General features: G+C 35.8%; 1 long non-coding RNA gene across 2 annotated transcripts; it reads right to left on the minus strand.

The window, feature by feature from the left end:
• Positions 1 to 303: 303 nt before the first annotated feature.
• Positions 304 to 6,948, minus strand: LOC131235223 (uncharacterized). Of its 2 annotated transcripts, XR_009165998.1 has the most exons (4): positions 6,489 to 6,887; positions 6,259 to 6,394; positions 5,836 to 5,921; positions 304 to 941 (listed from the first exon to the last, which is right to left on the minus strand). It is a non-coding gene; the product is annotated as an uncharacterized LOC131235223 (long non-coding RNA). The 2 variants fall into 2 exon arrangements; XR_009165999.1 differs by lacking the exon at positions 6,259 to 6,394 and having other exon boundaries at positions 6,489 to 6,948.
• Positions 6,949 to 21,799: the final 14,851 nt, after the last annotated feature.

The following is a 21,799-nucleotide window of genomic DNA, read 5'->3' on the forward strand; positions in this document are numbered from 1 at the left end:
CTTCATTCAATCGGCTAGCAACGTTGTGCATTGTGATCAGATAGACGCCTGTGGCAGCTTCACTTTTTCTTATCAAACTTTGCCAATTCATGGAACCTACAATGTAGTCAAATAACTACAATATCAACATCCTAAAAACAAATTAAAACAATTGCTAGAAACAAGTCAGAGAGGTTGAAACCAGTGTTTTAAAACTCTGACCCTAATAAAGAATTTGAAGAACATAAATAAAATTCAAAATCTAAGATTCTATCTTTACAAACTTAAATTCAAGTGAAGAAAGATATCTCTCAATTTTCTCGCCTCGAAATGCCTCAGGAAAGAAGAAGAAACAACCGAATTGAAAGCACCATAATGGTAAGGTTGTACAGAGATGGCCCATAGCGCTGCCGTTGCTCCTCCATGGGCCTAAAGTATAAGAAATGTGCAGTATGAAATTAACACATGTTAACTGCATTCTATTTCTTTGATAAAAATTTAAAGGTAAAGCAACCCAATACACAAATGAGAATTGGAATAGCTACTTCCAAGAAAATAAAACATACCCCTGATCATCATTTATTTGTCATATAAAATCTAGTAAAACCTGCACAAGTATTGGATAAAATCATACGAGGTGATAGAGGACTTGATTATACACTGTGACATAGGTTAGGGTCATTATTGGTGTATGATTGAAAGAAATTAACATCTATATGGTAGTGGTAAGAACATAAATGGTTCAGATTAACCTAAGAATGTACCCTGACTATTGCCACCCTCATAAAAATACACCCATCATGTCTTCTTTTTACTTGTATTATTATATGACATATAAAATTATGTGAAGGCATTCAAGCTAAAAAATGTTGTGTGAAGAGAATGTGACAGATGATTGAAAATGAAAAAAGAAAAAAACATACCTTATTCTTTTTCCTCCTCTTCTTCCTCTTTGGCAGCACCTGAAACTTCAAAGAGTGAAGAGAGATGGAAGAGAGGTTAGAGACATCTTCAAAGAAACTTAGGGGTGGTTTAACAAATAGATATTTGAAGAATCCAAGTCTAGTGATTGGATTCTTGAGAATTTCATGTGTCAAGTTATGTTCGACACTTTGGAATTTGAATCCTATTTCTAAGAATATGAAAAGTTGCTTTTCAGGAAGAGTTGTAAATGGCTTAAAATCAAAAATTGAATTCCACTAAATTCCGCATTGCCAAAATTTTAAAGTAGCTCTAGAATTAAATTTTAATTCCAAAAGACAAATATTTGATAAAACTTAGATACTCTAACAAAGTTTCATCATGATAATAAGGCACTTATTTGATTATTTAACTATTAGATTGGTGGACATTTATTGATTGAAGGAAAAAAAAATTCAATGTTTTTATTTCAACAAACAAGTGTCCCTGAATTTGAGCTTAGGATTGTTGGACCAATCTAAATTGGGGTTGTGTGCTGAGTTGGCTTTTAGCTAGTGTTATGATGATATTTTATTTTAAGGCTAGTTTGGTGAGGTTGGAGGGTGTTATGTTGTATGGTTTTCTCTAATTATTTTACTACCTATAGGTAGAGTTCAAAGAAGCACAATAAGAAAGAGTAGTAATCGAGTGGATCACCATTAAAAGTTTTAAAGGACCATCATAGGGATTTTGTAATATCTATCCGCAATCCAACCGATGCCGTTGATCTTACCAAAACCTCAACTGCAGCAATACAATGTTAGCAGGGAAGAAATTTTGAGTTTTCAAATTGTAAAGACTCTATACTTCACTTGTGTTTCATACTCTAGCCCGACCAGTTATTTAGAATCTAAAAAGCAGAGAAGAAAGGAGAAAGGAAAGGCACTTTCCTAGTAGCAGAAAAGAAAACTAGAATAAATAAAGATGCATATTCATATATAAGAAACTCTTGGGAACTAAAATACACCACTAACATTATTACAAAGTTCATGTTTATTGACAACCGGTAGGGAAAACCACCGCACTACCTTTATGGCTTCCCCAACAATATACACCTTAAAGAGAACACCACCTGAAACCCAATAGATAAGAGTTCCACTATTTAAGAAATCATTTACCAATATAATGGAATTGATGAGATTGTTTGACTAATGTATCAAAATCGAAGTTACCTAATCAAGGCCTCCAGTTACAAACTAGAATAGTACACTTAGTTTATGTGCTAGGTTATTCATGCATCAGCAGAGGAATCAACCAATCAAGCATAGGATTCTGGGCTAGATTGTTGTTGTTGACTTAAGCATTGGGACATTAAAAATTCATACTTGAAGTTTGGGGATTTGAGCATCTAGAGTTGTTTAAAAATAAGAGATTAGGGACTCTTTGTTAAAAGGCTAATGTTGTTACATCCTGCACAAGATTTAATCATTCTTTGGAATTTCAAACCACTTCCATTTGGAGTGAAGGATAGAGTTTTTTAGGTAAGTACACAAGACTAAAAATGCTAAGATTGAAACACTACAACTCAGCTGTAGCATGACTCACCAATCATGAACTTTTTGGGACTTACCAAGACTTCTTTTACAATTGAAAGAAGCCCTGGGACCTTCAAATGTTCCCATGACCTTGTGCCTGTCATGTTTGTACATGTGTACATTTGCATTTACACAAAAAAGCATGAATGCATACATGTGCAAATCTACTATGAGGGGCAGGTACAAAAATTGTTAGAGTAGAATGAGTAAGAAATGCATCTATGACTTCCAAGTTGAAAAGGCATCATCAAAGTAGGGGTATGATCTTTATCTTCTTGAAAAGAAAATCATAATAGGTGTTTCATGTGAGTTGTACCTGACCATCAATCAATGGCCTAACAGCAACATGCATAGCACTTTTGAAACACACACATTGCTTTGACGTTCTATATGGGCATCAACATTAAGCACATTTTCCATGCAAACAGATCATGAGAAGTATTTTGTTAACCTTCATAGTGTTAAAGAAATATGTTAACTTTCCCAAACAAGAAGAAGAAGAAGAAGAAAATATACCAATGACAAAATAGAAATATGAGGACAAAACAGAGGATGAATGAGAAGTAAAAAAAGAGGATTTAAAACACAATATGTGGTACTAGGTACTAATCAGCAAGTGAGGTACTAATCAGCAAGTGAGCTAAAAAACAAAAGCAAATGGTAATGGGTCAAACTATAAACAATGAACAGTCTGTACAACTAAAAGGTGAGTGCACCTGTACAGTTAGTGTGCTGAAGCAGAAAAAAAAAGTTGAAAGAAATAACTACTTTCGGTTGGCCCAGCAACCATTAAACTTAGGATGGATACAAGTTATTGGAATTTCATCCAGTGGGCTCCCATTGCAGATGAACCATACCCCAAAACTCTGTTCCATCAAACATCTTAACCATCAAACTTAGCTTAAGTGCGATGGCCCCAACCAAACCTGGGTTTGCTATCTGTAAATGAGAAGCAAGATCTATATCCATAAATTAATCATTCTTTATTTATTTAATTTATCATCATTATGGTTCTATAAGCTCTAATATTTGAAATTGTGGGCTAATTGAGACCCCATCCGACCTTCAGTGGCAAGATTTGTAATAGATCTACAAATAGATAAATAACAAGCATGCTCACAAATAGAAAATGGTTTCCTAATAGAAATTCTACTTAGAAAATTCACTTTTGAAGATGCTCCTAACTGACATTAGATATAAAAAAATTTATGAAAAAGAAATCTTACATATCAAAGGATACTGATTATGACATACGGAATCACAAGCCCTTACAAGGGTACTTTGAACATAGGATCTCGAATCCTACTTTCCCCAAAAAATATGTAGCAACAGGGCAAGAATCCAATTTTTTCAAACTGACTTTGAGAAGGCAAATCTCCCGGCCCATTTTTTCAAAGCTTTTAAAAGAACCTAGAGACCCATATGCATTTCTTCTTTGTATATTATACCTTGGCAGGTTGCTCTACATGCATGGGCTCAGATGGGAAGAGAGAGAAAAGGAAGATATACATTACCATTCTAAGTATCTTATGCATTTGCAGCTCTTACCATCAAAAACAGAAAAAATGAAAAGAGAGAGAGATAGAGAGGTAAAGCAAAGAAACAAAAAATCTTCCCTGTACTCTTTTTCAGTACATGGATTTGCAGGAATTTCACGAGTAGTTTGTTACATGTCACGATCCACAAAAACACGCAAATGCAGAAAATCTTTATCAATAAAACCTAGATAGAAACCTACCTATTTCATCCATTGGTTGTACAGGTATATCACAATTAACTCTCTTTCTTTCAATGCATATTCCAGTTTTTGTTGCATTCATCTCTGAACTATATTTTATTGCATATCTCACACACACACTTCTGAGTATGATAGATTCAGAGACTGGTCAACCATATCTGAGCACATAGAAGAGACTTGTTGTCTTTTCCAAAATGCTTCATAGTGGGATACCACATAGAATGGCAATTGTGAACAACTTTCAAATCAAATTCCCACCTACAGAGAAATGCTAGCAGGGTAACCAACAAAGACAAAATAAAAAAACAGATCTACCAGTGGCCCACCATACTGAAAGAAGTCCTAAAGTGCAGTTGATTAATAAGGGACAGGTGGCCACTAATTATTCATCTTTCCTTCACAACACCTTGAGCAAATGCTCTTTTCAAATATTCTTGTATTAGAATCAAATACCTATCACCAACACATGAGAATTCAGGATTAGGGTTGTATACATAGACTCAAAACTCATCCAGAATATATTACATCCTAAAATAAACATAAACACACAATCCAAAGGAGAATTCAAGGTTATGGTTTTAGACAAAGTTGTGCCACAATTTTGGATGTGCTTGGAGATTTTATTTTTATTTTTTTTAAAAAAAAAAGAAAGAAAGAAAGAAAAAAACAGTTGTCTCATAACTAGCAATAATAACTAACAAACAAAGCAATGTCATAAACATTTATTGTATAAAAATATTTTAGGAGTGTTTAATCTTACATTCTACTGCTGAAGATCATATATATATATATATATATATATATATATATATATAATGAAATTATATTGCTTAGATGATCATGGGCCAAGCATGTCCAAGTCATTGTCATTAAGACTAGCTAGCTCTGTTCATAGATGTGTTATGGCTGATGCAGTAGAGTAACTCCCTGTTCACTATTAGTTTCTCAAGTTTTTCTAACATTACGCTAAGGAATCAAGTCTTTTTAATGTGAGGTGCATCATCATGATATCAAACTTAAAATTAATTGAAGGAAAAATGCCAGTCATATACTTATATTTGCAGTATAGTTACAGTTATCCTGAGACATAATTTCATGACTTTTTCTTCAAAAAAACAAAAAAAAAACTCTTATCTCAACTGCATGTAATCTAAGTAGCCATAACCAATTTTCCTAGTAAGAGTAGGAATCCCAAAGCAAAGTATTTTTCTCATGGCCTGAGCCAAACTCATCCTTAACCACAGAGAAATACAACCAACGAAGTGAGGAAATCAAAGAGCCATGCATATGAGCCAAGAGTATGTGGCATTGCAGAGCTCATAAAGGAGGAAACTAAAGAGCCTAATGCCATTATTATTTTCTTTCTCAAATAGAATACCCATGATTGATCATTGTGGAGGGTCGTGACAAGATGATCGTGGTAAACAAACTAATATCGGAACCCGCACATCCTGATAAGGAGGCCTCGTTTTCTTGCTGAACTCATATTCCTTTTAAGTTGCAATCATGGTTTAATCTATATAACATATATTATAACATTCTTTTGAATCAATTTCAGAAAGCTAAAAGTTTTTTCACCATAAGCAATAGCAAAGGCCTTGGTTCACATGTCATTCACATCACCTCTTCAACTACTTTTTCTATAAGGAGTTCCGAGTACTTCAATGCCTTGATTTCTGCTTGTGCATCTACCAATTCCCTATCTTTATCTGCAAATATATATAAGAAAAAAAATCCAATCGATATCAAAGACAAAAACCATCAACCTTGGATTACATAGAAACAAATAAACTAATAGACAATCAGCATCATCACAACACGAGGCAGACCACTGAGACATGCCATCATATCGATAGTTCAAATCGCTCCAGTAGCATGTCCCTGGCTCCTAATTTTACTTTTAAAAGCTCTAGAGGTTTCTTTCTCAGCATTTAAATGTCAAAAAAGTAAAGTTACCATATGAAGTCTAAAATAGACTTGTTTGACACATGTACAAGCATATGGATATCCAAGCAAAAACCTATGTGAGAAAGAAATGAAAGAAACCTTCATTGATACTTTGCAATAAGACAGGAACATTAATATCATTGTGATATCTGTCAAAAATGGTAGAGATCTTCAGTGGGGGAAAATGTTCTTCAATCCAATAGTCAGTTTCTAGATGCTAGCAGAATATATTAACCTGTATGCATGCACACAAACATCGTACATGTCGCACAAACATACAGTGATTGAATGCTAGAAAGAGTGCTAATATCAACAGACAAAAATCTCACCAGGAATAAACAAATATACCAAAGAGGTATAAACCACCTATGGTTACCAATACGAAGGCTTGAGGAGCTACCGAAGTAAGCTTCATCATCCAGATTGTCATCCTCTTCATCCTCATACTGATAGATAGCTTCTTGTTCATAGGAGGCTTCTTCCTGAGCCTCCAATGGTAGAGGCACAAACCAAGTGGCTCTAATGAGTAGAAAAACACTCTCCTCGAACATGTAATCATCAAAATGAAATGCCACAACAATGGGACTCATTCAAACTAGTGAACATGTTGGTCAACCTAAAGTTCAGGGGTGTTGTAAACAGGCCCTTATGTCGTTACTATCAACTTGATGTAAGTATAACAAGCATGTATATTAGTGAATCAAAAGTATACAAAAGGTTGAAACCTTACACCGATTGCTAGGTAGGCAGCCAGACTAATTGATTTTGAAATGTTGGCTATAGTTGCAAGAAGCAAAAAAATACTAGGGAAACATTGGAGTTAGCAACTCAACTCCAATGCTCAAGCTAAATAAGATGGAATTTAGAGATACTCCACCAAAAAAAAAAAAGCGAATAGAGGAAACATTAATAATAATTAAAAAAAAAGTGTGGAAACCTGTTTCACATTGACTAGAATGCAGGAAGTACATGAAAGTGGCTCCAAATGGCAAGTGAGCTCTTTTGTTCATTATGAAGACATGAGCTCGTCACCTTCCATTTGATCCAATGACCATGCTACTCAATGCAAACTTACTTCAAACACACCCTCAAAGTGTCTCCATAAACTACCTTTTGGTAGATATGGCTTAAATGCTTTGAAGGTTTAATGTTTGTACCAACCGTTTGAACCATTTTTCCCATGACCCAGTTACAAAATTAAAAAAAGTTACAGGACGGACTATTGTTACACCAATCAAGTGATCTTGATCGTCGATTCAGTATGATTAGGAACATTTCACTAATTAAGCCCTACCTGATTACCATGGTGCATAAGGACTTCAATATGACAATCTTAGCCATCCAATATATGAAACGTGACTATCAAATTCTGAGTGTTTTGCGATGGAACTAATTAAATGAGGATTTAGTTTTGTTGGGAAAAATAGGTTTAGGTTTTTCCTGGTTTGTTCAATATTTTCATTACTTAGTTCTACCAATCTAATGTTTACATTGGAACAGTAAATTGTAATGATAATGAAACCATGCAATGTTACTACAGATCTGGTTCTTGACATTGTGATGCACCCGGAGAAAGTGGAATGGCAGAGTTTTCTTAGGTGCCACTAAAATAAATCTATTTCTGATGATACAATCCTATTTTATGATGTGAGTAGGCAACAGGCGGATAACTTAAGGATCATTGTTAGATGGTTTGAAATAATGTCGGACCCAAAAATCAACTAACTCAGAAAAGAAAAACGATGGGGATTCACACGAGAGAGAAGGATGTGAGCACTGTCACAGGGAAATTTGGATGCAAGGCTTGTTGCCTTCCAAAGACTTACCCTGGCTTACCCCTATGCGTCGGCCTGTTCATTGTGGGATGACATGGCAGAATAAATTAAATTAAATTAAAAACACATCCTTTTTTTAAGCCCCTTGGGAAAAATCAAAACCTTTTTTTCCATATAACCACACCCAACTAGTAACTCCACGATCTAGGTAGAGACAAAAAAATAAAAATAAAATCACATCTGCATATTTCAGTGAATCAAAGCAATAAAATTAACAACCAACATCCCATGCCAAATTTTATATAAGAAACAAATCCAATCCTCATTTTCAAACAAAAGCGAAGCAATAACCTTAAGGGCCTGTTTGGATGCCTGTAACTTTTTTTTAGTTGTAAGAAAGTTACATGTAACTTACTTATAGGTGTAAGTAAGTTACAAGTAATCCTGTTTGGATGTAAGTTGTAACTTACTTACAGGTAACTTTGTTTTTGTGTTTGGATAACTTGTAACTTTGTTACAGGTAATAAAAAGTTACAGATAATAAGTTAGATATTCACACTGGATAGAGTTGAAATAGAGAATCGTTGAAAAATCAGATTGACACATAAAAAGATCGGGATAAAATTATTCCATTTTATTAAGCCCATGTAAATAAATAGTTTAGCCGATTCTTAGGCTAAACTAATCAACAGGTGGGCCATAAAAGTGGCCCCATGTTTTCAAAATGCTAGTAATGTGGGCTCTGATAAAAGTGGGCCCCACTATGATGTATTTGTTTCATGTACACCATCTATCCATTATTCCAGAAATTTTAAGTCATCAGCCCAAAAATAAGGTACATCAAAATTTCGGGTGGACCACATCACTGGAAACAATGTTGATTGAACACCCACCATTAAAAACTTTTGGTGGGCCACCAATTTTTTCGATCAAACTGATATTTGTTTTGTTCCCTTCATCCAGGTCTTTATGACCTAATCAACAGCTTGGATGTGAAACAAACAATACAGTGGGCCCTAATAGTTTTTTAATGGTGGACTTTTAATCATTATTGTTTTCGGTGGTGTGGTCCAGTGAGATGTAGATATCCCTCGTTTTTGGAATCAAGCCCTAAAACCATCCAAAAGAATGGATGGACGGCATGGATAAAACAAATACAATATGGTGGGCCCCACAGATCATCTGCATTATCCATACCACCTCACCAAGCTGCGTCCGTCAACGCATAAGCAAAAAGAGGAAAAGAACAAAAAAAAAATGCAAAAGAGAGAAAAGGGGTTTCGTACCTTAGGGAAGCTCGATGGAGAGGGAGAAGTAGACTGAGAGAGGGAGAACGAGACTTGAGAGAGGGAAACGAAGGCTGAGAGAGGGAGATGAAGACAGGTGTGATTCTTCCCAATGATTTTCATTTCAAAAATTTCAACCTTTAGTTACAGGTAACTTGAAAAATGACTCCAGCGCCTGTAAGATTTTCGCCTCTTTCTCCTGTAAGAAAGTCTCAGGTTGAGAGAAAGTTACCTGTGAATTTCCTCCCCCAAACACCAAATGTAACAAAGTTACCTGTAACTTTGTTACATTAGAAAAGTTACAGGCATCCAAACAAGCCCTAATATTTCACAATCGGTATTAAAAAAATGCAAACCAATAGCTAATCCTATCCACATATTTCAACTGAAGCAATAGACTGCGAGATCTAATGCAAAACACCTCAAATCAAGCAGAAAGAAATCCGGTATCACAGATCACATAAATCACCAGATTCTAACTAGAGAAAAAGGGGGGAAACGAGATCAACTGATTCCAACCATGGAAATTAAGGAGAAAAAAAAAACCTTAGTTGTAAAAACCGCACGAATAACCTTTTTTAGACGGAATAAAGGAAATACTCAAATCAAGCAGAGAATTTAAATATATATATATATATATATATATAAACTAGACTGTATCATAATCGCGTAAATCAACCAATTCTAACTAGTGAAAAGGCATAAACATCAAATTAAGCAAATAAGAAAAAAAAAACATAGATTATTGAAAGAACACATGCATCAATGGATCTCCGCCAAAAAAAAAAAGGAAAAATTATTATTGATTTTCCAGGAAAAACAAGAACAATCACTTCAAAGCAAAGCAAGAAACAAAAAATGAGCAAAATTCTACAACAAATTCAAACAAAAGGTAGGAAAACTAATCTGAAGCTTCGTATTCATGAAAATCTCAATGAAATTACTTCAAACAGGTCATTGAAATCGCTCATTTTCAAAACTGAACCTTTTTCTATGAAGAATCTCTCGATCTTAGGGCCAAAGAGCATGCATTTTCACATGGGAACATCTTGAAGTCTATCTATACAGAGATCTTCTTCTCCTTCTCCTTCTTATTCTCTTTCTTACGGTGAAAGGGGGTTTTGAAGATTGAGAGATGGATTTTGGGAGGTCTGCTGCGTGCAAGAGAAAAGGGCAGACTGAGATGGAGAGGCTGAGCGCATGAGGGAGAGCGGGAGATCGAGAGAGTGCGAGGGAGATGGATAGGCTGAGTGCGAAAGAGAGATTGAGAGATGGGTTTTGGGAGCTTTGCTGCGCGCAGGAGAAGAGAGCGGACTAATTTTGGATTTGAGAGGGCGTGTTTAGTTTTAAGAGGGGCGCATGACAGATGACCCATAAATCATTTGGGTTTTAGGACGGTGGGCCCATCATGATGTATTTTATTTATTCAGTCCGTTCATTAATTTTAAAATATTATTTTAAGTATTGATGAGGAAAATGAGTCAGACAAAGCTGTAAGAAGACCACTCAACATATTAACCATAGAAATTTAATTTTTATTATTTCTTATGGTGTGGTTCACTTAGACCCTTAATCTACATAATTTTTTGGCTCATCGGCTGAAATTGTATATCAAAATTGATGGGTGGCTTAGATCAAAAAAATATATTCCAATGGACCCCATGGAGCCCCTTAAGTAACATCAATATGTAATAAGGCTCCGGCTAAGACATAGGTTTTAGCTATGGATCAATTATGTTTTAGCTATGGATTAAATCCGTAGTTTAATTGCTACGGATTTAATCTGTACCCAAAAACTTTCAAAGTCCGTGCCCTTTGCTCGATTTTTTTGTAGTGGCTGGACATCAACCAAGAAAAGTTAATACCATGGATGATTGGACCACTAGATGGTACGCAAATTGGCCCAAAGTTAGCTCATATTGTGAGTCATATTATTACCAAGTTTCAATTCAGATCTTAGCATGGTTGATTTTAAACAAATTTTACAAGTTGCTATCCAGATACAAAAATGAGATTACTTGTAAAGGGTATGGATATAATGTGAATCATGGTGGACCATACTGACATGGGCCACTTTGCTGACCACCATAGCCAGTAACATATGAACCCATGAGGCTCCACACCAGTGGGCCCCACATGCATAAAAAAATATACAATTAAGAAAGAGGAGGATGGAAGGAGGGGGTGTACACTCACCTCAAATGGATGGATGGCTTAATGATGATGTGTGGTTCACTCCCTCTACGTTTGACGATGGGCCACACCTTGGCCCCACTCTCTCTCACTCTCTCTTAAAATCTTAGAATTTTCTAAGTATAAGAAAAGAATGAGTGTAAGAAAGCTCCTACTCTTATATAGGAAATTGGGGTTGAGGTGGCACGATGATGTGACAAGTTTATGGGGTCTTATTAGTGCTAAAAGTGATGTGGAATGTGGTTTATGGTATGGGTAGTGAATGGATGAGGTGGATGGGGCTCCACTTTGCTGACCACCATAACCAATAACATATGAACACATGGGGCTCCACACCAGTGGGCCGTACATGCATTAAAAAAATACAAAATTAAGAAAGAGGAGAATGGAAGGAAGGGGGGTAGACTCACCTCAAATGGATGGATGACTTGATGATGATGTATGGTCCACTCCCTCTACGTTTGATGATGGGCCACATCTTGGCCCCACTCTCTCTCACTCTCTCTTAAAATCTCAGAATTTTTTTAAGTATAGGAAAAGAATGAGTGTAAGAGAGCTCCTACTCTTATATAGGAAATTGATGATGTGGAAAAATGATGTGATAAGTTTATGGGGTTTTATTGGTGCTAAAAGTGATGTGGAATATAGTATATGGTATGGGTAGTGAATAGATGAGGTGGATGGTGCTAAGCATGCATTGGCCAAGGTGAAAGAAATCTCGGCATGCATTGGCTAATGGATGGATAAGGGTTATGTGTTGTAGGTGAGGCATGGTGAATTATGAAGTGGAGTATTGCGATTGATTGTTTAAAGTGATGTGTAACAAATCAAGACATGCATTGGATGCATGTGTAGGATGAGGTGGACATGGGCTATAATTAGTTTCTAAAGCATGTGGAGAGGACTAATGATGAGTTTTGGGGTAGAATCCAATTTTTTTTTATAGTGCATTGTCTTATATGTGCTAGCTCCTTATTTGTCTTGTAATGATTGTCCTATCTTATAATAATATACATGTTCTAGAAAGTGGGGTTTAGGCTCACATGGGCCCAAGTCCAATGGGCCTAGCACAATAAAGGTTGCTTATTATTATAAGAAATGTAATTTGGGTTGTGGATTCGATGGGTCATATCTCACTAACGGAGCGTCGGATTGACGCATGGTTTTCACCATCGCGACTGCAACGAAGACGCGATCCACATGATAGAGGTCTCAAGGTCATGTGGAATAAATCACTTGAGTGGGTTTGCTGAGTACACTAGGGTGTGGTGTATGGTCTATCAACGGTGCAGATCGGGACACGTGTGCACATGAGCGGTGTTACAAAAGACTAGGATCCTACATCAAGGGTCTAGGTTAACGACATTTTCATAATTATTGTTGATATGAGATTTTTTGGAAAATCCAATGGTTCTACATGGTTATAGGAATGTTTCTAAGTAATTCTTACAAAAGAACTTATATCTAAATCATTATGAACAAAGAATTATTCACCAAATTATTTAAGGGAATGTACGTATATAAACCAATATAATAGATGGTCAGATGATATGTTAAAAATAAAAAAAAACTTGATAATAGTACTCTGGTCATGTATGTAAGTGGGCGTACGATCAGTTTTGTAAACGGATGATTACAAGTGAGTTTTTTGGAGTGATCAAGAGGCAGAATATATATACCATTAGATTCAAGTGACTTATGCACATGTGTAAGTTTCTCATAATGTAGTTTTGATAGTGGGTTAAGCATATTCATAGGTGATGAACAAGATGAACGGATCAGAATCTTAATTTGATATGTGTACGAGCTGACATAGATATTAAGTAGTTAGTTTACTATGATCAGGTGATTGAAACTCAAAGTGGACAGTCAGATATCTTTACCTATCAGTGGATAGTTGGCTTAACGGTTGGTTATGATGGACAAGTGGGAATGTTTGGACATATAATGATCTTGTATTAAAATCAACGGTCGGATGGCTTGATTTATGAATGAAGATCATTCTCAATGGTCAGATTTATGTTGGAGAATAGATGTAAGGTTAAGATAGCTAAATTAGTATCGTAGAGAGGTACATATTAAGTTAAATTTTATGGTAACACTCGAGAACTTTTAATATTCAGGTATTGAAAAGTTCGTGGTGTTACAATCTACCCCCCTTAACCAAAATTTCATCTCCAAAATTTCATTACTTATACCATTTACACCAACTCATTATGTTTAAGTTTTCACGGTATTCTTTGTAAGGTAGTTTATATGTTTAGATGTATGTATAATTGGCTACATGAAATTGGGACGCTACAATCTACCCCCCTTAAATGAAAATCTTGATTCTAAAATTTATATGCGTATAATTATTTTATTTATTTCTATATTTAATTTTATAACATTTCACACATTAGTTTCCTCATGATCTAGAGTTTTTTTTTCGGTTTATAGTGTTTCGGAGCAACATGGAAAAACAATCATAGTATGGTTAATCCTAATACATTGAACTCTTGCCTAGCCAAGGTGGTGAGTTCTTTAGTATCATTCATTCTGGGTAAGTCTTGAACTTCTTTTTTATCAGGGCTTTGAGTTCATTGGTATGCACTTGAGATTTGGTATTCAAATCAAACCGCTTATAACTTGCTTGAATATGATTCCATTAGTTCGTGGACCCGATCGCTCTAAATCCTTGAGAAATATCATGTACTTTTTTTTCACCGTAAAAGTACCTTTCTTAAAGGATAAGCCCCAATGGTTCATCCCATGTTGAACCTAAGCTTTAGCATTATCGTTTATATGAATAGTTGTAAATTTCCAAAATCGTTTTATATTGACAGCTTATCACTCCCAAAATTTTAATTTCTAAACCATATATCTGAATTATCTGAAATTTTCCACATAAGTCCTTGACTTATTCCCAAGACTACAAAAAACATTTCGAAGTAAGATTCTACAATTGGTGAGTCTTTCATCCCTGTAAGCTACAAAAAGACTTATTGTCCAACAGTATTTTTTGCCAAATTTTGACACTATTGAATTTTTCTAGAATTTTGTGTAGTTCCAATAAAGCTGAAATTTTAAAGAAAAGTTTTAAATTTTTTTGATAAGTCTACCTACCGAGACCAACGGAAGTTTCCTAACGCCTCAGTTTTCACCGAAACAACAACAAAAAAAAAAAAAAGGAAAATTGAAAAATATCCAATTCCGATTTGGGAAACTTGTTTTTCTTGCTTGGAAATGTGTTTAAGGATGAATGTTAGTCCACAATAAATTTATTTGGGATTTTGGAAGTTTATTTTGAAGGTACCTAGATTCATAGTCTCTAAATTCCACGTTTAACTTAATATTTCCAATGAGGAACCTGAATATGAGTATTTAATTCCTCAGCTTCCTAATTCCTTTGGGAATTCAATTAAATATATGTATCTAATTCATAATCATATCCTAGTCGCGTAAAGCTTATGATGGTCCATTCCCTCAGGCCTAGTTAATCTTATTCTCATGCTCTGATACCACCTATAACATCCCGAATTTTCATAGCCCAAAAATATACTCGTGCCTTAGAATTCCGGGTATTAATAATGTAAAAATTGGATACTTCAAAATCACACCTTGTTTTTTTTCTTCATTTATATCACATCCAGTTACATTCACGAAGGTAAACATTCATGCAAGTAAAATCAATTGTATTTATTATTAGAGTAAAAAGAGTTTGACTAATCTTCAAATACCCTCTCAATGGGAACTTATTATATCATATTAAAGTACACAACAAAAACATATAAACAAATAAATTTCAGTATCTTTTTTCTTCTTTATTCAAACATATCTTCCACAAAATGATTATCATCTGTATCGTCAACCTGTAATTCACTTCCAACATCTATATGATTGGAGAGGGTCATTGCCCTACTCATAGTGATGGTTATCCGTTAAGATTAACAATAATTCAAGAGATTCATAAGAATAATTTGAGGGTTCTGATATGTCTCGTACTCCACCACTACAAGTGGTATCAGTATATACAACCAATATATATATATGAATGCATGCCTAGTAAAGTGTGTGTGGTCCATCATAGGTAGTGATCATTACAATGTGGAATATAATTCATAGAAAACCTGGCTCACCCTACATTCTCACACTACAAAGATTCGTAGGCGTGTCCAATACTAATATGGATTTACGTGAACACCTCGAGGCAGCACAACACATAAATCGAATGAATTACGTGACACGATTTATTCATGGAGCAACTATTTGCGACATCCAATCCTGGAAGTGATGTAACACACATTGTAGATTACTTTATCGATTTGTGCACCACTATTCAAAATCCATGGAATTACGCATCGACTAAGAGGGTCACTACACAAAGCACATTACGTCCATGATAAAATATATGAAGAACTAGATGTGAGACCTCTAGCACATCACTTGCACTAAAGGAGAAATAAATTGAACCATGAGAGTTTTAGAATTCCAAGACATATGTCCAAGCCATAAAGGGAGGTAGCACAAGGCTGACCTCATAAAGGAGAAGAGTAGTAATAAGCCAACTCAATAGAAGAGAAGAATAACAAATAGGCTAACTAAAAAAAAGGAGAGAGGAGTAATGCCAACTCAATATGGAGTGGAAGCATGCATTGCTCTCAAAATTGGCAAAGGGCAAGGCTTGTATCCATCACCCCACATAACTTCATAAAAATCACGTATAATTTAAATCATACCTTAACCATAATTCTTAAAATAATAAATAATTGATAATGGTAAATCAATCAATTACATGGAAAATCACAGTAATATGAAAGTATGCAAAAACAAGATAAATCGTATCGACTCAAATTAGTGTAAGCTTAAAGAAATCCCTCACCTTAGCCTTATATTTAAACCCTAAGTAGATCTCAATGTAGGAAAGCTTCTACACGAATCATGACATCACTTGAACAAGAGGAAGACACTACACGTGTGGAGGAGGATGATGGGCGACTAGGCTTTCTCTTTCTCTTTCTCTTTCTCTTTCTCTTTCCTTTTTCCTTTCTCTCTCTTTCTCTTTTTATTTCTTGGATGTGGGATTATGAGCGTGTGAGAGGAGAAGGGGATGCACTCCTTCTTTTATAAAGGAGTGGGCGTGTGAGAGAGGATGTGTTTCACATCCCACTTGGATTGGATTTCTCTAATTTAACATTTTATAGCGATCTTTCTTTAAATCCATTTCATCCAGTGTGTCTGGTTGTCTAATAGGGCCATGATATATAATTTTCTTGGTGATCTGAAATTTAGATTGGCCTATCTTGAAAATTCTCATAACGGGTGCTAAAACGAACTTAATCTCAATTAACGGCCCACATTTAATGATCAGGGTCCAATTTTAAGAGAAATGTGTAGTCAGGATAGGAAAACGGTCGGACAAAAGTTGGTGGTTAATCAATAGTGGAAAAAGGCATAAATATGAAATTTCACCTTTTGCACCAAAAGGAAGGAACTTGCTTCAACATTCAGCGGTGTCAGATCATAAATCATGGTCTAAATTTTATATAACCTCATAGTCATATGAGATCAAAGTGTGGTCCAAATTTGAGTTGTGATAGACGACAGGAAGTGATTAAATCGAAAGATATAGATTTATAAAGAGTCGGTAAGCCTCGAAAGGATAACTTCACGCCTAAGGAAAAGCCTACCAAAGTGAGGTCTTCATATTTCATAATTGGTCCATATTATGGGCAATCCAAGTCATTCATATGATGGAAAATATCCTACTACGACTACCCATGAAGTTTCTTCACTTGATGGACACCAAAATCAACAATTAAGGGGCTAATTTGTCAATTGGTCACTTTTACAATGATCTATGGGCTGAAATTTAACATGTATGGTTAATTTATGATACATATGCATGGTATAAAATTTCACATCAAACAGATAGTGAGAACCATGTGATCTAGAATTCCAGAGTCTAGGTTAATGACATTTTCGTAATTACTGCTGATATGAGAGTTTTGGAAAATCTAATAGTTTTACATAGTTATATGCACATTTCTAAATAATTCTTATAAAAGAACTTATATCTAAATCATTATGAATAAAGAATTATTCACCAAATTAATTAAGGGAATGTACATATATCAACCAACATAATAGATGGTCAGATGACATGTTAAAAATAGAAAAACTCGATGGTTAGTACTTTAGTCATATATGTAAGTGGGTGTATGGTCAATTTTGTAAACGGATGATCACAAGTGGGTTTTTTGGAGTGATCAAGAGGGAGAACATGTATACCGTTAGATTCAAGTGACTTGTTCACCTGTGTAAGTTTCTCAGATTGTAGTTTTGATGGTGAGCTAAGTATATTCATAGGTGATAAATAAGATGAACAGATCAGAATCTCAATTTGATATGTGTACGAGCGGATGCAAATATTAAGTAGTTAGTTTACTATGATCGGGTGGTTGAAATTCAAAGTGGACGGTCAAATATCTTTACCTATTGGTGGTTAGTTGGCTGAACAGTTGGCTATGATGGACAAGTGAGAATACTTGGACATATGATGATTTGTCTTAAAATTAACGGTCGAATGGCTTGATCTATGAATGAAGATCATTATCAACGGTCAGATTCATGTTGAAGAATAGATTTAAATTTAGGATAGCTAGATTGGTATCATACACATGTTCATATTAAGTTAAATTTCATGGTAACACTCAAGAACTTTCAATATTTAAGTATTGAAAAGTTTGGAGTGTTACACTATCATTGCGGAGAACCTTTATTTTCTTATTTAATTGATTTTCTACTTATGTTTTATATACTTTAAACATGTTAAGTGCTTCATCTTTGCTCTTTAATAGGTATATATAAACATATCTAGAGAAATCGTCCATAAAGGTTATAAAATACATTCTTCCTCCATGAGTAAGAATGTCGTTTAACTCAAAGATATCACTATGGACAAGATCTAATACTTTAGATGATCTTTAACACTAGGAAAATGTTTCTTTGTCATTTTGTATCGTATGCACACTTCACATTTATTGTTTTTATTATCTGTATATAAGATTAAGTCATTCTTAGACATGAATTTTAAGGTACTATATCTTATATGTGCTAGTCTATCATGCCTATGTAACACCCCGGTTCCCAAAACCCAAGTACACTAATCGTTTTCGAAAAACCCGAGCGTTAACCTTTAAGATATCCAAAAATTTTACGTACATTTTTTTTATCAGAGTTAGTAATTTAGCGGAATGGAAACAAATCAAGTATAAGAGGGAGTCCAAATATACATAACCAAATATTCGAGTGGTAGCCCGAAAACTTATATAAAGCAATGTATTAAGTTTTTTTTAAAACATGATAGTACAAATTAAATACAAATGAAATCATGAATAGAAAATCACATAATCATCTGGCTCCTCTTATTCCATATAAACACGCTTCATTTGCATTTTCTGTACACTGAATACGGTTTTATAGATCCCAATGAGGTATAATCCCCAAGATTTATCGTGTCATCAAGATAATTACGCATAGTTATCAAGAACAGTCTATAATGAATATTTCACAATGACCATTATATTATTAAGACAAAGTTTATCAGATACGCATAAAAAATTCCATAAAGATATTCTTGTTTAAATGCATGAATGCATGCACATGCTCACAGACTTAGGGATGCACATATAGCCGGCAAAAAGTCAACCAAGGAGAACTAGTCATCCGGAAAAGTACTCAAAGGTACGCCATAAGGAGGATTAGCCACCAGAAAAGACTATGCAATGAGGACACCCAAGGTAAATTAGTCTCCCAGAAAAGTACACACAGGTACGCCCTAAGGAAGACTAAACACTTGGAAAAGTCCATGCAAAAAGGACAACCCGTAGTGGTAAGAATGCATGTGGTATTAACTTAGGATCACCCGGTAAAATACTTTATGGTACATCCCATAGTCACCCAAGACTCCACATCTTACATTGAACACCCGGTAAAGTTCGCATGCCATGAAAATGCATGATTAGCCCAACTATTATTATTTTAATTTCAAACAACCATTTTTAGAAAGCTTAAAGGTCTCTATGGGGGGCTAATCACCTAGCATAGGCTGACAGTTCGAGCATAGTATCTCATACCACCATCCCCGGCTTATGAGACTAACAAATAAGATGTTTAAAGGTAATCTCTTCAACTAATGGCCAATCATAGTTCGACAAGTGAATCGCAGGGTTATACAAAAATAATCCATAAAAGCCACATAGGGAAAATATTCCATCAAGCTGCATAGGGCAAACAGTCCATCCCAAGGATGTGATAAAAATGAGATTATCCCCATAAAGCCATAAGGGCACAAGTGATCAACAAGATATTAAGTCCACAACAATGAAATTTTATATGGCCACTAGTTCGAGGACTTCCAAAAACACCCTAAAGTAATCACAAGTGGTGAAATAAGCCACGTACAATATCAATAACACTTATCCATATAAGATATTTCATTTGAACTAGGATAGAGATGTTTGTGATCCATTGCATATTCAGATATTTGAATATAAATACAATGACCAATCATTTATGAAGAATTCACTTGAGGATAAACTAGCATTCATTATATTTTGACTGAAAATTAAATCAAGCACTTGATTAAATAAATGAACTAAGATAATCATCATGATGTAGAAAAGCTTGAAGGTAATCGTCACCTTAACGTGGGAACTCTCTTTTTATCAAGTGATGTTTAGAAGTTGTGGATGGCTTTAAGATCAATTCCATTTCCATCTAGACTTGGTAATTGGTTGGACTCGGCCTAGCTAAGTGGGTTGTTGAGTTTACCTGGTGGTCCAAGACTTGAAAGGACCTAACCTCTTCTCTTCCTTGTTCTTCTCCTTCTTTCTTCTCTCTTATTCTTCTACTCTCTTTATTTCTATAACTGAGCTGAACCAAAGCGGGGACTGACCTGACCAAGTCCCAAACGAGTCAGCGAGTCGACTTGAGTTAGTGGCTTGACTGGACAACTGTCTAAAGAGGAACAGTATCTCATTCTCCTCTCTTCTTATCCTTCTTCTTCTATTATTTTCCTTAAATTTTAGAGAGAAAGAGAGACTAGATGCACTTGGCAGTAGCCCAACCCAACTCGAAACTCAGTCTGACCCGAGTTCATGACTCGTCAGCCCTGATTCTTCCTCTCTCTCTCTCTCTCTTTCTTCATCTTCCTCTCTCTCTCTCTCTCTCTCCAGCCCTAGCCCTAAACACGACCTGGACATAAGCCAAATCCGCACCTGACTCAAATCGAACTTGGTCCAGACCCGATGCAGCACAACAATGACGGCCCCAACTCACTCTTCAACCCTTCTCTTTTATCTTCTTTCCACCTTCCTTTACTTCCTCTCTCCTTCAGCCATGCCCCCAATGGCTCCCTTTGACTCGAGCTAGACTCGTCTCACGAACTCGGCACGACCTAGTCGACCCATGTGGCACGAAGACAGCTCCTCTCTCGACTTCTCTTTCTTCTTCTTCTTCCTTTTTCTTCCTTCTGCTTTCGGTTCTCCTCTTTTCCTTGCTCCTTCTTCCACTACTCTCTCTCTCTCTGGTAGGAAGATTTGGAGAGAAGTTGGACTCAGCCCGAACTCGCAATGACTCGAAACTGAGTTAACTTAACTCGTTATAGCTCTAAAAGCAACGCCCATTCCTCTCTTTTCAACTTTCCTTTTTGGGAAAGGGTTGCCCTAAAAAGGCAGCCTTCTTATAGACTCTATTAACCTCCTTCTAGAGGGTTCAGATGTGCCAACTAATCATGGGATTAGTTACGAGTGTTTACTCTAATCGAGAGAGCTTACATAAAAAGCTCAAGATCTAGCTTGCATGGCTATTATCAGATCATATGGATGGAATCCTTGGATCCTGGGCCACATGATGAATGTCTTAGATCAGTGAATGGGACCCACTACCCGATGATGGGTATCTCAGCTCAACGGGGAAGATGATGGGTCCGATCATGGTGATTTCTGATCCATGGCCCTATCCTCTTATCCATTGCTTTTGGATGGATGGGATGGGTCCCCTGATCACTGTGGACCCACCAATGGATGATTATTAACATTTTTCCCAATGGGTCTGAGCGTAACATGCGGCGGCAGCTCTTGCAAAGCGATGAAAGCCCTAACTCGTGTGGAGTGGAATGGATGGTTGAGATTTTCCTGCGACTAGGATTAAAGGAGGATCCTGTGTGCGGTTAGCCAGTCTATCAGCCGAACGGTTTCTGTTTTCGGAAACCACCACAACCGCACTTATTTTCACTAAAAAATGTGCACATGCATTCGTGCTTCATGGAGCGGGAAAGACATGAGTTTGGTTAGATCCTTGTCATGGACACGATGGACGGCTCAGATTTCTTGTATAGGTTGA

The sequence above is a fragment of the Magnolia sinica genome, chromosome 19 (genome assembly GCF_029962835.1).
Source record: "Magnolia sinica isolate HGM2019 chromosome 19, MsV1, whole genome shotgun sequence".
Taxonomy (NCBI): domain Eukaryota; kingdom Viridiplantae; phylum Streptophyta; class Magnoliopsida; order Magnoliales; family Magnoliaceae; genus Magnolia; species Magnolia sinica.